This window comes from Oncorhynchus gorbuscha, linkage group LG03, assembly GCF_021184085.1.
Source record: "Oncorhynchus gorbuscha isolate QuinsamMale2020 ecotype Even-year linkage group LG03, OgorEven_v1.0, whole genome shotgun sequence".
NCBI lineage: Eukaryota > Metazoa > Chordata > Actinopteri > Salmoniformes > Salmonidae > Oncorhynchus > Oncorhynchus gorbuscha.
Window position 1 is genome coordinate 51311033 of NC_060175.1, and position 15301 is coordinate 51326333.

General features: G+C 44.0%; 1 pseudogene; it reads left to right on the forward strand.

Moving 5' to 3' along the window:
• The window catches only part of LOC124020722, a 92387-nt pseudogene that overhangs the window by 56009 nt on the left and 21077 nt on the right, over window positions 1-15301 (forward strand).

Below are 15301 nucleotides of genomic sequence, written 5' to 3' on the forward strand. Positions count from 1 at the left end.
TCCCCTCTTGGTCAATGTACATCTCTGCTGTCTATTTTTCTTTGCACCGCACACTCTGCCAGAGGATTGTGTGCTCTGATTTTTTTTGGGCAAGCTTGCCTGAATTTAGATCACATTGATTGTGAATGACTCAGCTCAGTAGCTGGCATGTATAATTTATTGATTGCAAATAGCCGTTTTGGGTAGTTGGCTGGCAAATATTCCCAAAAGGATACAGAGAGTTGAAAATTGCACACAAACTTAATATTACCAAAATGGTACATACTGTATACCCCTACCAAGGACTGTAGATTGATGGTACTACAGACAGGTGGTATTTCAGACGGATGGTATTGCAATGGATAGGGGGGGATAGTCCATGCATTTAGCTCTCCCATGAGGTGTTCAAATAGGTCCAATGTGAGTTCTGTCTATTGTGATATGGGTACTGTTTCAGCGTCAGTTTTCCCCTACATGAGACAGATACATCACCCATAAGGGAAGGCATCAGCCAAATGTCCTGTTACTGACTTATTCCTCCGTAGTTGATTGCGATTCAGGGCAAAGCTGTGGGCAGAATGACTAGGGGGAAAAAAGTAGAAGATGAAGAAGATAATGAATCTAATTGAATCTCTTCTCATCCCTACTGAGATCTAAGCCCTTTTATCTTTCCTGATTACTACTCTTCCCCTTTTCTTCTATTAAGTTTCCAACGTGGCTATTTCTCACCACAGGAAATGAGACTGCACTGATTGCAAAGAGGGAAAAGAAAAGGATGTAAAAGTTTGGAGAAACGTTGTCGCCATCGAATGTAAATGATCTGGTTTTTCACATTTGAACGTCATCTGGAAGTGCATTGTATAACTGTACGACGTGGCATTAGCTCAACTCCACAGCTGGAGGGGCAGTACCTGAGTCAAGAAGTAGCCGACATTACCTATGTACAGTAGGAGTTCATGCTGAGCTTTTCATGCTGGGCACATTGTGTAACTTACAAAGGTCATGGTTTTAACACCTCGTGTCAGAGAGAATTACTATTATTTATCTTTCCTTTTTTAGCTTTTACTTTACTTTCCCATCCGTGTATGGAATTCTGTTCACGCGGAAGGTGATCACAATCTGGGAAAACTGTGTTCCCGTCTCAATTTATATCGGAGATGTATTGCACCTATTCAAATGTCTCCCATTCGGGCCCGTGTTAATAGTCTAGGTATTTATGTACCAATTGCAGGACATCATAATGAGCTAATGTTATTGATACCTAACCCTCTCTGTCTGGAGCTGCTGATCAAAGCCTGTGACTGTGTATGGCTGCAATTCTTTGTTCTTCACAGCAATAGTAGTTCTCTCTGATGCTTCATAGAGGATATCGTCTGTGTCTGCTCTGTGTTTCGAGGCGGATTGCTCTCTCTAGCTCTCTCAATAGAGGCCAGGTTAAATGGAAATGTCTCACCGCGCTGTCATATTCCCTGCCCTTCAAGAGTCACATCGGACATCTCCCCGGGCACATCCTTTTCACTGCTGTGAGGAGAGAGAAATGCATGCAGATCTGTGTATGTATCACGTTATTTTCCACAGTGTAACCGTATTGAACCAGTAGTTTCGGCGAAATCTAAACAGGGCCTTTGGCAGGGCGGTTGAGCTACTCATCTGCTGCTTCTGCAAGCCTTGAATCTTTTTTCTCGCTCCCTTGACTTGTGCTCCTGGGAGATATTGTAGCAGCAGAATGTACACACCAAATATCAGCTCCTGTAGATCAGCTACTAGCTTGTCCCTCAGGCACGGGATCTTGACCCTGCTTATTTTGATGAATTCATTATTCATGGTTGACTGATTTTCCTCAATTCCAGCTCCATTTTTCAACAGGCTCAGTGTATAGCCTATTGCAAAAGGATTGTTGTCACATTGCCCATTTTGTCTTTTCTCCTTTCCGCAGCTACAAGGAGCAGAGTTTACACAGGAAATTTTCCCCTCTCACTGGCAATTGGATGGGAAGAAAGAACGCCTTTGACCTTGGAAAATGAAAATGTTGTTGCCATGGGAACTGTTAATCCTTCTGTCACTCACGGACTGCCTTGCTGGTAAGATGTCCCCCAAGTTGCCTTCGATACCACACCTGATCTGCATACACCCCTCTGCAAGCGATACACACCTCTGACTGTTTTAACATTTCCTTATCTCTTCAAAGAGTATCATGCCATTCTCACCCAGGATGCATGATGTTAGGGGGTTTCCTTCGGTATGACATCACTCGTCATTTGATCTATATCACCACAAAGGATCATGTGTCAAACTTGACCAAACTTGGGAGTGAAAGATGTAGGGTTTGTGATTAACTCGCAACACAATGGTTTCCATGGTGCGAATCTATTTTGTATTTCTCATTCTTCATGTCATATGTGTCGCTTTATGCTTATCCCCATGGCAATGACACTTCCTTAGCTTCTTAGCCATGCCACTCAACAAACACCTGCAAGGTCCCAATTACTAACCTGAATTCTGTTTCCGTACACCGGAGTGACCTTCGAGAGGCAGAGATCTGGAGTGTCAATATAGCAGTGTATCTCCCACACTTTATGTCTGGGTATTATGAACCATCTACAGAATGGAGAGGGATTTAACGTTGACACGCCTGGCTGACAGATGTAAATGGAAGTCAAGCCCGGATATTTACAAGCCATCAGACAAAATGTATTTAAATGTACACAGTGCATGGAGTAGGTGGCTATTGTGTTATCTATGCTGCCATCTCCATTGAGTTAGCATTTTATCTTCAGTCAGCACTTTCTCAGGGACACGTACAGATCAAGGCAGCCTGGAAAAGAAAAACGACAATGAAGAGAGAGAGGGGGGCAGAGAGGGGGGGCAGAGAGGGGGGGCAGAATGTGGAGATGTCAAAGACTTCCACTTGGTGCGGGTTGATGTATTTTCCTCACCATTGAGCTCACATTTACATAAATACATATATAATTGATATTCAGTGTGCATGTGTAGTTTGATGGCAAGTTGGAGGGTGACTGCTAGCCAGGGTGAGATCTCTCCAAATTACACGAAGCACGAGCATTTCCCAGGTTGAATAGACCAGCTATAAAAGGTTCATTCATTTATTTCCTTTAAAGGACAGAGATATGAAGCACCTCCCTTGGAGGCTGAGGAAGGAAAGGAGGTCCTCACCTCAGGCAAAGCTTCTCCCCCACACTCTCATTAGCATGATGATGATGCGGGAGGGAGTACTTCTCTTTGTCCTAGTCTTCAAGGTTAGGTACCTGTAAAAAAAAATATATATATATATATAAAAATAATCTCATATCGTACATATGAAAGACTGTTGATTTCCAAAGGGGACATTAGAACTTGGACTGTAGCTGTGAAGAGCTACCGACAGGATACTGTTGCCTACTGTGTGTCGGAACAGAGAAGGCGATTAGTTCTGACGGAGGGGGGGGTTACGCATTAAGGGAACGATAGCTGCATTTCAGCGGAGTCAATTACTGTAACATGGGGTAATTACTCTGGTGTATTGGTAAGTTGGCAACAGCTTACCAAAACAGCAGACCTGACTGAGCTGCCATCCGTGTCACGGGTGTGCCAACAGACTGCACGTTGGTTGGAATTCAAATGGAAAGAAGGAGAATACTGTGGAAGATGTCCCTGGACTTCCTGTATGACTTGTCCGTGTGCGCTGTAAGATGCGGCGTCCGAGTATGCGTGCAGAGCTACAGGGTGTAGAGAATGGGATCAGTTCATTGGCCTCTAATTGTCAGTGGCGTATTTGTTCTCTCTCATGTCAACACTGTGGCGAGGCTGTCATTGTAGCCTAAAGACTACTGTCTGTACAGTAAAACAGGTTGGGTACATAGTTGGGTATAGGTTCACACAATGTATCATTTTGTCCTCAGTGATTGGCTTCCACCGTTCAGGCGTAGTTGTCGGTAGCAAGGTAAAACTAAAGCGGGGGAGCTCTTTTCACTCAGAGAGAAGCGCACGCCATGGACCTGTCTTCACTCAAGAACCAAGTGACAGCGTTTTCCCCCTGAGGTCTGAGGACAACAAGGTGTTCATCAATTGTAAAGCAAAGGGGAACCCAGTCCCGCATTATAAGTAGGTGCTTGTCCTTTAAACTCTAGCTTTTCATACCTTTCCCCGTGTCAGTATTTTCATTTAGAATACTATGTTGTCCTGTGGCCATGTTGGCTTGTACTGTCTGATCGTGAGGAATAATCATTTGTGTTTGTGTGTGCGGCTCTACAGATGGAAGGTTGATGGGGGATATATTGACATGGATTTGAACTACAACCTGGTTGAAGGAAACCTGTTGATCAATCACCCCCATGCAACACATCACGGGGGGCGTTTACCAGTGTATTGCTACCAATGTCTTTGGGACCATCGTCAGCAGGGAGGCCAAGGTTCAGTTTGCATGTGAGTAGATTTGGACTCCTATCTTCAATACGAAGGAACAACAAAACACTGCCATTTCAGACATTTACCTAAAAAAAACATTCATTTTCAAGTGTTTTTTAAAGACACGTCTTCGAGAGACAGTCTGTTTCTCTAGTCATGACACATCAAGTGAAGATGTTATTTGCTACGATTTAACGCACGATTAAGTACAGCACAAGCAAATCATTCAGGTTAGGAACCCCAAAAGGGTTTTTCTTCTCACTCCGGAAGCATGTTTTAATTTGAGAAGAGCTGTTACTTTGGGGTAATTGCCGTGTTGACATGCACTAAGCCTGCAGCTCCATTAGTGATTAGTGTAAGTCGGAATCTTAGAATGGTTTTTAACTCTGGCTTAATGTTACACCCTGACTAAATCACATCATCTGGAGCGCTTTCAACAACAGATGGGCACGTTTACCTCTCTTCTTCTCACTCAAATGCACTGTGAAATTCACTCCCTCTGTAGCCAGTGAAAAGATAAACATCATTCCAGACTAAAGTTCTCCCGTGAGTTCATCAACACATTTATTTACATCTCTGGAGATAGTGCCAAGACTAACCCAGTTGGAATGGTCCACCTGAGTGATATGCCTTTGGTAGACCTGGTAGGGTGTTCATATGGCAATGTTGTTTCTTTTTACAATGCAGGTCTACTGACAGGCTCCAGCTAATTAAACAAACCAAACCAATCCCACATTACGTTTAGGGAAGTTATAACCAATCTCAGGGGTTAGGGGTTTGTATTATTCATGCAGGAAGGGTGCTCATACTTGATATGTTCATTTAAATGGTGATAAGCCTTCGGATGAGATGAGACTTTGTTATTGTTGATATTTGCCTGCCCCCCTCTTGGGATTTGAATGATATTTCCAAAGGTTTGGGGTCCCTGGAGCTGTCTATTTCTCCTCGTAATGCAGCAGCATTTAATGAAAAGTGAAAGTGATCCGTAAAACCCCGGTTTAGAGAGAGGTATTTATGTCTCTCCCTGTTCACACATGTCACTGGTGGTATTAGCAGGGAAGTAAAGCAAATGAGGTACAAGCAATGTGCATAGAGAGGAACATGGTCTTCCAAATGAAAATGCCCTCTCCAGAATCTCACTGCAATTTAGGGGAGGTTCAACTATTGACGTCTGAAAGTAATCAGAGCCACTTTGTCTTTGCCTCCCCACAGATCTTCAGAACTTCAGCAGAAAGTCCAGGAACACAGTGTCAGTGAGAGAAGGCCAGGCTGTGGTGCTGCTATGTGGCCCTCCACCCCATAATGGAGGTACCACACTCTTACAACAACAAAAAGGTGCTATCTAGAACCTTAAAGGGTTCTTCGGCTATCCCCATAGGAGTACCCTTTGAAGAACCCTTTTTGGTTCCAGGTAGAGCCTTTTTGGGTTCCATGTAGAACTCTTTCCGCGGAGGGTTCTACATGGAACCCAAAAGGGTGCTCCTATGGGGACAGCTGAAGAACCATTTTGGAACCCTTTTTTTTCCTGAGTGTAAAACGCTTTGTATCCTCAACCCTTACTGATTCTATGCTGCTTCTCTTTCACACACGCCCCAGCTATCTTACGCCCCCTCACAATCACACCCACTTTCCTTCCCCAACACTGCTGCACGTCTCTGCTCTCATATCTACTATTTCTTCTCACTTCTAGTCTTTCATATCCTACTTTCTCTCTCTTCCTCTCCCGTGGGACTGGCTTTTATGATCAGTCCTACTGGACTGGAGCAGGATCCCTCATCTACCTGAACTCAACCCAAACTCCAAATGCCGTTACATCCCCAGTTCATACCCTCACACTTCATGGCCTCAAGCTCACTCTTTCCCAGTGTGACCCGCTACCGTGCTATCATTTGTAAGCCTCCGGCGCTCCACTTCCTTCCAGCGCTCCTGGTGGCTGGTGTGTCGGGGGGCGTTTATCCCGTGGCACAGCTGCGAGTCTGTTCCGTGTCTGTGTGCTGCTGATTAGCAGACCCTCAAAGTGCCCCGCACTCCTGAAGCCATTCCGCGCCACTACCACAATTTCACGCCAGCGTACCAGCATTTCTCGACTCTCTGTGTCCAACTGAATCAATGGCCACGAGGGATTCAAACCGCACCTTTTTTGCAATCTCTCTTCCTTTTCCCCAAAATGCCTTCATCTCTTCATTTTATATTTTCTAGTTTTTCTTCCAGACATTTGATGGGATTGTGTTTCACAATGCTGCTGTCTCCAGGTGGATTTCAGAGGAAAGGCATACATTTTTGAATTGGAGAACAACGCTGTGGATTTTTAGATCCAAGCAAACATGTTTGTTTTGTGTCATAACTTGTAGTAATGTCAAACCAATTTAGCGCAAGTTATTGCTGATACAGAAATGCAGAGCCATATAAATGTTATTTCAAGCAACTTGAGCCATCAGTAGTAGGTGTTCTGAAATGGTCTGTGTTCAGTATTCAATTCTGCGAGTCCTCTGTTGCTGTGAGACCACAACCCTTAAGCAGAACCACTCCATAATACTCTCTAATCATGAAAGGTCTGTCACTATGCCCTGACTTTCACTATGATCATTTTAATTCACTGTTTCCCTGAAGGAAGCAATAGGATCTTTACTGTCTGCCCAGTCAAAAGTCTGACTGCAGGATGTAATGTGTTCCTTGATCAGAGGGGCTCTAATACCCCAGCCCACCCTACCCTCCCTGTCTCTTAAGAAGCTCTTAATTTGACATTGATGTCTCCAGATCCCGCTGTTCCACCCCCCCCTCTCTCTCTCTCGCTCTGTCCATCTCTCTTCTCTCTCTGTCTCTCTTTCACCCCCTCTCTCTCTCTCTCTCTCTCTCGCTCTGTCCATCTCTCTTCTCTCTCTGTCTCTCTTTCACTCCCTCTCTCTCTCATTAAAGGGCCGCCGAGTCTAAAGGCTGTCAGGACAAAAAAGGACCCAGCCTAGATTACGATAATGTTTTTGAACTTGGAATTTACTCCACTGTCTGTGTGATCGGCATAAGCCGGGTGGCACTGACCCGTAGTACGCGCGGGAGGAGGCTGCTATCTCCTCTAACTGAAAATGGAATTCAATAGCGTATCCAAATCCCTGCTTGCTCTCTGAAATGCTTGGAGACGTGAAAAGAGCAAGGTTCAGCCATGTTAAGCTGTCGAGCTAAAACAACAAACAAAAAACATAACATTATTGAATGCCGCGTTATTCAATTAGAAACTGTTTGAAATACTGCTGTTGAGTATGTCGGTGGGCAACAGTGGGCACAGACTAGAATGCCATGACTGCCATGGAGGTGTCACCGTCTGTTAGTGCGACTGTTTTTTGAACTGCCCCCTGCACATAAGTCTTATTACACTGTCTAAGTGCAATGTTATTAGATATTATAAGATGCAACTACTGCATGTCTCCATCCTTTTTATAGCTACAGTACAGGTACAAGAGTCTAACCTGATCTCTTGTTTATCCTTAGTTTCGCCCACACTGGCAGATTTTGTGATGTCATTGGCACAAGTATCTCTTCCTCTGTCAATGCCCACGATCCTCTGCGGTCGCTGTCTGTGCTCTTTCCCCTGCAGAGATCAAATACTCGTGGGTTTTCAACGGACGCCCAAGTTTCCTGCTGCAGGATACCCGTCGCTTCGTCTCCCAGAGGACCGGCAACCTGTACATCGCCAAGGTGGAGGCCTCCGATGTGGGGAACTACACGTGTGTGGTGAGGAACATGATGACCAACGCCACCGCGTACAGCTCGCCCACCCCCGTGGTGCTGCGCAGGGACGGTGAGCATGCTCCACTGCTTCCACTGGCTCCACTGGCTCCTGCTTATCCTGCATGCTGACCTCGCCTGTACAGTTGTGGGGAGTGAAAGCTAGGGAGATAAATCAGTCGTCTTGAGCGCGACGGTGTTTGTTTAGCTGCTGCTCAGGATCGGGGTTGTGCTGTATTCACGCTAACGAGCCGTAGGTCTGATGCCGCGTTCAAGACAACTGGGAACTCCGAAAGAATACACGGTTCAATCATGACGCCAGTGATCTTCAGGTCGGTCAACTGGAGCTCTAAGAAAGAGGTCGGAGTTGGAGGACCGTTGAAAGGGATTTTTCTCAGTCGGAGCTCGGTTTTTCTTTCTCCAGAGTTCCCAGTTGTTTTGAACGCGGCATGAAAAGCCATCTCTCCCTCTGCATGAAAAGACACGTTTACGCATTTCCTTATCCGGAAATGTAGAGTGCATAGACACACACAGACACACTCACACACGTGCACACAAACACTTTTCTGCACAGTGAGATTCACCTCACCAACCCCATTACCAGTGATTATACAGTGTGTGCCACTTAAGATTTGAGCTGGAGCAGAGATGTTGTAAAGCATATTAACACGCAGGCATGCCCTTTACCAACCTGCTCTGTGCCACAGTTCTTGCATTTCATTTGAATTATAGAATGCAATGTTCATTTTGTGTTTGAATTAATGTGATGTTCTTCCACCTGACACAGCTGTAATGGGAGAGTATGAGCCAAAGATTGAAGTTCAGTTCCCCGAAAGTCTTCATGTCACCAAAGGATCTTCAGTGAAACTGGAATGTTTCGCCTTAGGAAAGTAGGTCTCAAATCAAATCAAATTGGATTTGTCACACGCAGCGTTTACAACGGGTGTGGACTTAACCGTGAAATACCAGATCAATGTGGAGTTATATACAGGGAGTGAGTACCAGTACCAGATCTATGTGGAGTTATATACAGGGAGTACCAGTACCAGATCTATGTGGAGTTATATACAGGGAGTACCAGTACCAGATCAATGTGGAGCTATATACAGGGAGTACCAGTACCAGATCAATGTGGAGTTATATACAGTGAGTACCAGTACCAGATCAATGTGGAGCTATATACAGGGAGTACCAGTACCAGATCAATGTGGAGTTATATACAGGGAGTACCAGTACCAGATCAATGTGGAGCTATATACAGGGAGTACCAGTACCAGATCTATGTGGAGTTATATACAGGGAGTACCAGTACCAGATCTATGTGGAGTTATATACAGGGAGTATCAGTACCAGATCTATGTGGAGTTATATACAGGGAGTACCAGTACCAGATCTATGTGGAGTTATATACAGGGAGTACCAGTACCAGATCTATGTGGAGTAATATACAGGGAGTACCAGTACCAGATCTATGTGGAGCTATATACAGGGAGTACCAGTACCAGATCAATGTGCAGAGGCACAAGGTAATTTGAGATAGATATGTACATGAAGGCAGGGTAAAGTGACTAGACATCAGGATAGATAATAAAAAGGTATTTTAGGTAGATATGTACATGAAGGCAGGGTAAAGTGACTAGACATCAGGATAGATAATAAAAAGGTATTTTAGGTAGATATGTACATGAAGGCAGGGTAAAGTGACTAGACATCAGGATAGATAATAAAAAGGTATTTTAGGTAGATATGTACATGAAGGCAGGGTAAAGTGACTAGACATCAGGATAGATAATAAAAAGGTATTTTAGGTAGATATGTACATGAAGGCAGGGTAAAGTGACTAGACATCAGGATAGATAATAAAAAGGTATTTTAGGTAGATATGTACATGAAGGCAGGGTAAAGTGACTAGACATCAGGATAGATAATAAAAAGGTATTTTAGGTAGATATGTACATGAAGGCAGGGTAAAGTGACTAGACATCAGGATAGATAATAAAAAGGTATTTGAGGTAGATATGTACATGAAGGCAGGGTAAAGTGACTAGACATCAGGATAGATAATAAAAAGGTATTTTAGGTAGATATGTACATGAAGGCAGGGTAATGTGACTAGACATCAGGATTGATAATAATAAAACAAAGAACTGAGTAGCAGCAGCAAATGATGAGTATAAAAATGTGTGTGTTATGTGTGTGTGTGTGCGGGTTTTGTGTGTGAGTGTGTATATAGTGTGTATGGCATAGACTGACCATGTGAATCGAGGTGAAATCTATGATACCTTATTGATTTATTCCATGTAGAAGGATTTTTAAACCTTGAGACAATTCGAAATCTATGATACCTTATTGATTTATTCCATGTAGAAGGATTTTTAAACCTTGAGACAATTGAGACATGGATTGTGTATGTGTGCCATTCAGAGGATGAATGGGCAAGACAAAAGATTTCTGTTCTTTTGAACGGGGTATGGTAGTAGGTGCCAGGCGCACCGGTTTGTGTCAAGAACTGCAACGCTGCTGGGTTTTTCACAATCAACAGTTTCCCGTGTGTACCAAGAATGATCCACCAGCCAAAGGACATCCAGACAACTTGACACAACTGTGGGAACCATTGGAGTCAACATGGGCCAGCATCCCTGTTGAATGCTTTCGACACCTTGTAGAGTCCGTGCCCCAAAGAATCGAGGCTGTTCTGAGGGCAAAACGGGGTGTGGGGGTGCAACTCAATATTAGGAAGGTGTGCATAGAGTCATTGCAAGATAGGGTCAGTGCAGATAGTTTGGGTAACCATTAATCAACTGAGATCATTAGCAAGCACAATGTCGCAGCATCACATAGTCTTTGCATATGGAATTTCAGATTCTGAGAATGTACTGTATTAGTCATTGGCCAGACATCTCCCATGACACACAACAATGTTAGATATCTATGTCTGGCAGCTAATGTATTAATACTAAGTGTCAGTATGAAGCATGTGGCTGTGGTGACCTTTCCTGCCTGACCCTCTCCAGCCCAGTGCCTTCCATCACATGGAGGAGAACAGATGGGAATCCCCTCCCTGGCAAGATCAAAATCAATCATTCCAACGGGGTCCTGGAAATACCATATTTCAGACCGGAGGATGCTGGTGTATATGAGTGTGTTGCAGAGAACTCCAGAGGAAGGAACGTTGCCAAAGGACAACTCGTATTCCAGAGTATGATCACATCACAACGTATATAGATGAACAGTTGTATGTTGCTTTTGTGATAGGCGATAATTCACTTAACTGTTCAGAGGATTTCCTCATTTTATTTCCCAGGCTCATAAATGCTTATTTGTTTAATAATGAAACAACTCAAACCAACAAATGGTTTTCAACTTAAATCCTTAAATATAACTAATAAAAATGAACAATTCCTTGAATGGTAATGGGTTTATCTGGCTTTTGTCAACGTTTAGCTAAACAAGTCTAATTAAAATTTAGAGTCCATAAATTATGGATAAATTATGGATAATGAGTCAGGCCTGGAAAACCCTTTTCTGTATGAAAGGCCATTATAATGACAGGATAATCTGGAATTAATTTGTACCAATTAACCTTTCTGTTTAGTCATTCTGAAGTAGCTAAGCCGTTGTCTTGCCAACTTGAATACTGCCAATAGCCAGTTGGTCCTTAGAGAAAAATACAAATGGCATCCCAAGCTTAAGGCAGCTTCCAGCTCTTCCATAGAGCTATTGTTTGTGCCATTATTTATTTTAGGACGACTTAACAAAACAGTTCTGCATTGGAACTGTCAATATAAAGGCTGACATTTTGTTACTAAATCGTGTTCTTTATTCTCCAGGTGTTGAACATCTGCAGTGGGTCCAGACGTTGAAAGATGTTCATATGGCCATCGAGGCTAATCTCCAGTGGGAGTGCAAGGCGAGCGGTAAGCCTAAACCTGTGTACAGATGGCTGAAGAACGGGGAGCCCTTGGTGCTGGAGGTGAGAATGGCTTGCTAAACATTGTACTGAGCATTTTGTATGTGTCATTGTTATACTCCATTAAGAACTACTCTACCCATCTTAAGACCCTTTTTCATCTCAGATCAAAGGCACGAGATCAAACATTAAGCCGGTTTGTATTTCAAAAGTCTACCCGTCACAAGGTTTGCTGCAAAGGTCACACTATCACAAGATAGATGATATCCATATTTCACTGCAGAAAAATCCTGATTGACAGTTGTTTTTTTGCTAAATCTTACATGGCCAAAATATCTAAAATTGTAGTTGGCATGAACATTTGTATTGTTCAGATACTAATCTTCCTAGGTTATGCATTTCTAAAAGTATCAATTTAAGCGTAGTTTTATCACACATCCCATACTAAAGTGTGTTAATGAGGGTGTGTATGTCTTGCCACCAGGACAGGATACTGGTAGAAGGTGGACGATTGGCCGTCCCCACGATCAACCTGTTGGACTCTGGTATGTACCAGTGTCTGGCAGAGAATGAACACGGCGCCATCTATGCCAGCGCTGAACTCAAAGTTGTAGGTAAGCATGTCTGGAGGACTCTAGTCTGGAGTGTTTGTTATGTCTTGTTTAGAAAGTTGAAGCCAGAGACACCGCAAGGTCAAGACATTTGTGTAGAATCACTGTCAGTAGTCAGAACCAACTCCAAAATAAAATTAACAAAAACAGTGAATATTAGCTGAGCCATGGTTTTTAGTCACATTTGCATATTTACTTGATAAAGAAAGCCAACCAGTGGTTTTTCATGAAATCCAATTTATATAATTGACTAGGATGCGTTTGACAGTTTGGCTAATGCATACAGTACATGCGATAGCTAGCTGCTGTGCCTTGTCAAAGAGAACAGAATGGTAGCAACAGGGTTTGTTCGGTTCCCCATGCAGCCTCTTCACCCGACTTCTCCAGCAGTCCTGTGAAGAAGTCCATGCTGATCCAGAGAGGGGGGGAGGTGATCATGGAGTGCCGTCCCCATGCGTCCCCTAGGGCCTCCATCTCCTGGCGGAGAGGGGGAGAGTTTCTGAAGGACAGCACGAGGTACAGTAACAGTCGTAGCAACAGTACGCATCGCTGCTCATGCCATTGATGGCACGTGTAAAAGGGCCTTTCTCCTGGGGCCGTGCTTAGCCTCTAGGACTCAACCCTATGTGTCTCTACTTACGAGGACTGACGTTGACGAGTGTTCATTTTTTTTGCTAACACCCTCTCTTTTTGCTGATGTCAACGAACTGTATCGCTCTCTGTACGTCTCTGAATTCAGGGATGTTCTGTGACCGTTATGGTAGGGGCTTTATGTTGATTATGACCTTGGTCTTTCAATCTTGTATTCAGCAGTGGCTATAGATGCTTCCTTGTAACCTCTCATGTAAGCCTCACAGCTTCACGGATTCACAGCTCACAAGTTTATTTGAAGTACTGGTCATAGCACCAGAAGGGTTGTGTGGATGGTGTCACTGCTGCATGGCCCTGCTGCTGAAGCAACACTAGCCTCAGGGGAATTACTGTACTAAATGTGGCCCTGCAGTCATCTGGAAGAAAGACTCCGGCCAAGAGTACGCTGTGGACCAATGGCTGTAGCAGGCCTCTCCAACCCTGTTCCTGGAGAGCTACCATCCTGTAGGTTTTCGCTCCAACCCTAATCTAGCGCACCTGATTCTAGTAGTTAGCTGGTTGATAAGCTGAACCAGGTTAGTTACAACTGGGTTTGAAGTGAACACCTACAGGAGGGTAGCTCTCCAGGAACAGGATTGGAGAGGCCTGGGCGGGAGAATAATACACTGAGTATACAAAACATTAAGAACACCTGCTCTTTCCGTGACATAGACTGACCAGGTGAATTCAGGTGAAAGTTGTGATCCCATAATTGATGTCACTTGTTTGATCCATTTCCATCACTGTAGATGAAGGGGAGGAGATAGGTTAAAATTTTGAAGCCTTGAGACAAATGAGACATGAATTATGCATGTTTGCCATTCAGAGGGTGAATGGGCAATACAAAGGATTTGAAGTGCCTTTGTGTTATGGTAGTAGGTCCCAGGCAAACGGTTTGTGTCAAGAACTGCAAGGCTGCTGGATTTTTCAAGCTCAACAGTTTCACATATCAAGGGGTGGTCCACCACCCAAAGGACACCCAGCCAACTTGACACAACTGTGGGAAGCATTAACGTCAACATGGGCCAGCATCCCTGTGGAATGCTTTCGACAACTTGTAGAGTCCATGCCGTGACAAATTGAGACTGTTCTGAGGGCAAAAGGGCATGCCACGCAATATTAGGAAGGTGTTCTTAATGTTTGGTATACTCAGTGTATGTCCAGTATACTACTACCTACCTTCTGAGGCACCCATGTTATGATTTACTCTCTAATCTTACTCAGCAGCTATATACGTGTGTGTGTGTGTGTGTGTATGTAATATAATAATAATAATAATATATGCCATTTAGCAGACGTTTATCCAAAGTGACTTACAGTCATGTGTGCATACATTCTACGTGGGTGGTGGGTGTACCCTGCGTACAAGTGTGTCTACCAACTGAGCTACAGAAGAAGTATGTGTGGTTGTGTGTGGTTGTGTGTTTGTGTGTGTGTGTGTGTGTGTGTGTGTGTGTGTGTGTGTGTGTGTGTGTGTGTGTGTGTGTGTGTGTGTGTGTGTGTGGTTGTGTGTTTGTGTGTGGTGTGTGTGGTTGTGTGGTTGTGTGTGTGTGTGTGTGTGTGTGTGTGTGTGTGTGTGTGTGTGTGTGTGTGTGTGTGTGTGTGTGTGTGTGTGTGTGTGTGTGTGTGTGTGTGAGTGTGTGCACACGCGCGCACGCATGTGAGTGTGTGCATGAGTGAGTGGTTGAGAGAAGGAGAGGGGGAAAAGGTGAGAGCTTATTCTCACCAGCAGTATTCTGTTTATTGTACTCCTCTCACACCCCTGCATATACTCCCTCCAATTCTGCATCTTTAATTTGGGTGGTGTGGTTGAGTCAGACAGATTGTGAACAGGAGCCTTGGTGATACTGCTCTGTTATTCTCCTTAGTCTCCTGCTTTAGGGCTGTGGCCCAAATCGATATGTGCTGCCACATTTCCATAGTATTTCCGTAACTCAGTGGTCCTGCCTCAACATGTGAGCAGAGCGATTGATTAGTTACTGTATCATATTCCACAGAGCGGTCATGGGAGAAAAGGAGAAAGAAGTGATTACACAGACTGTGCATC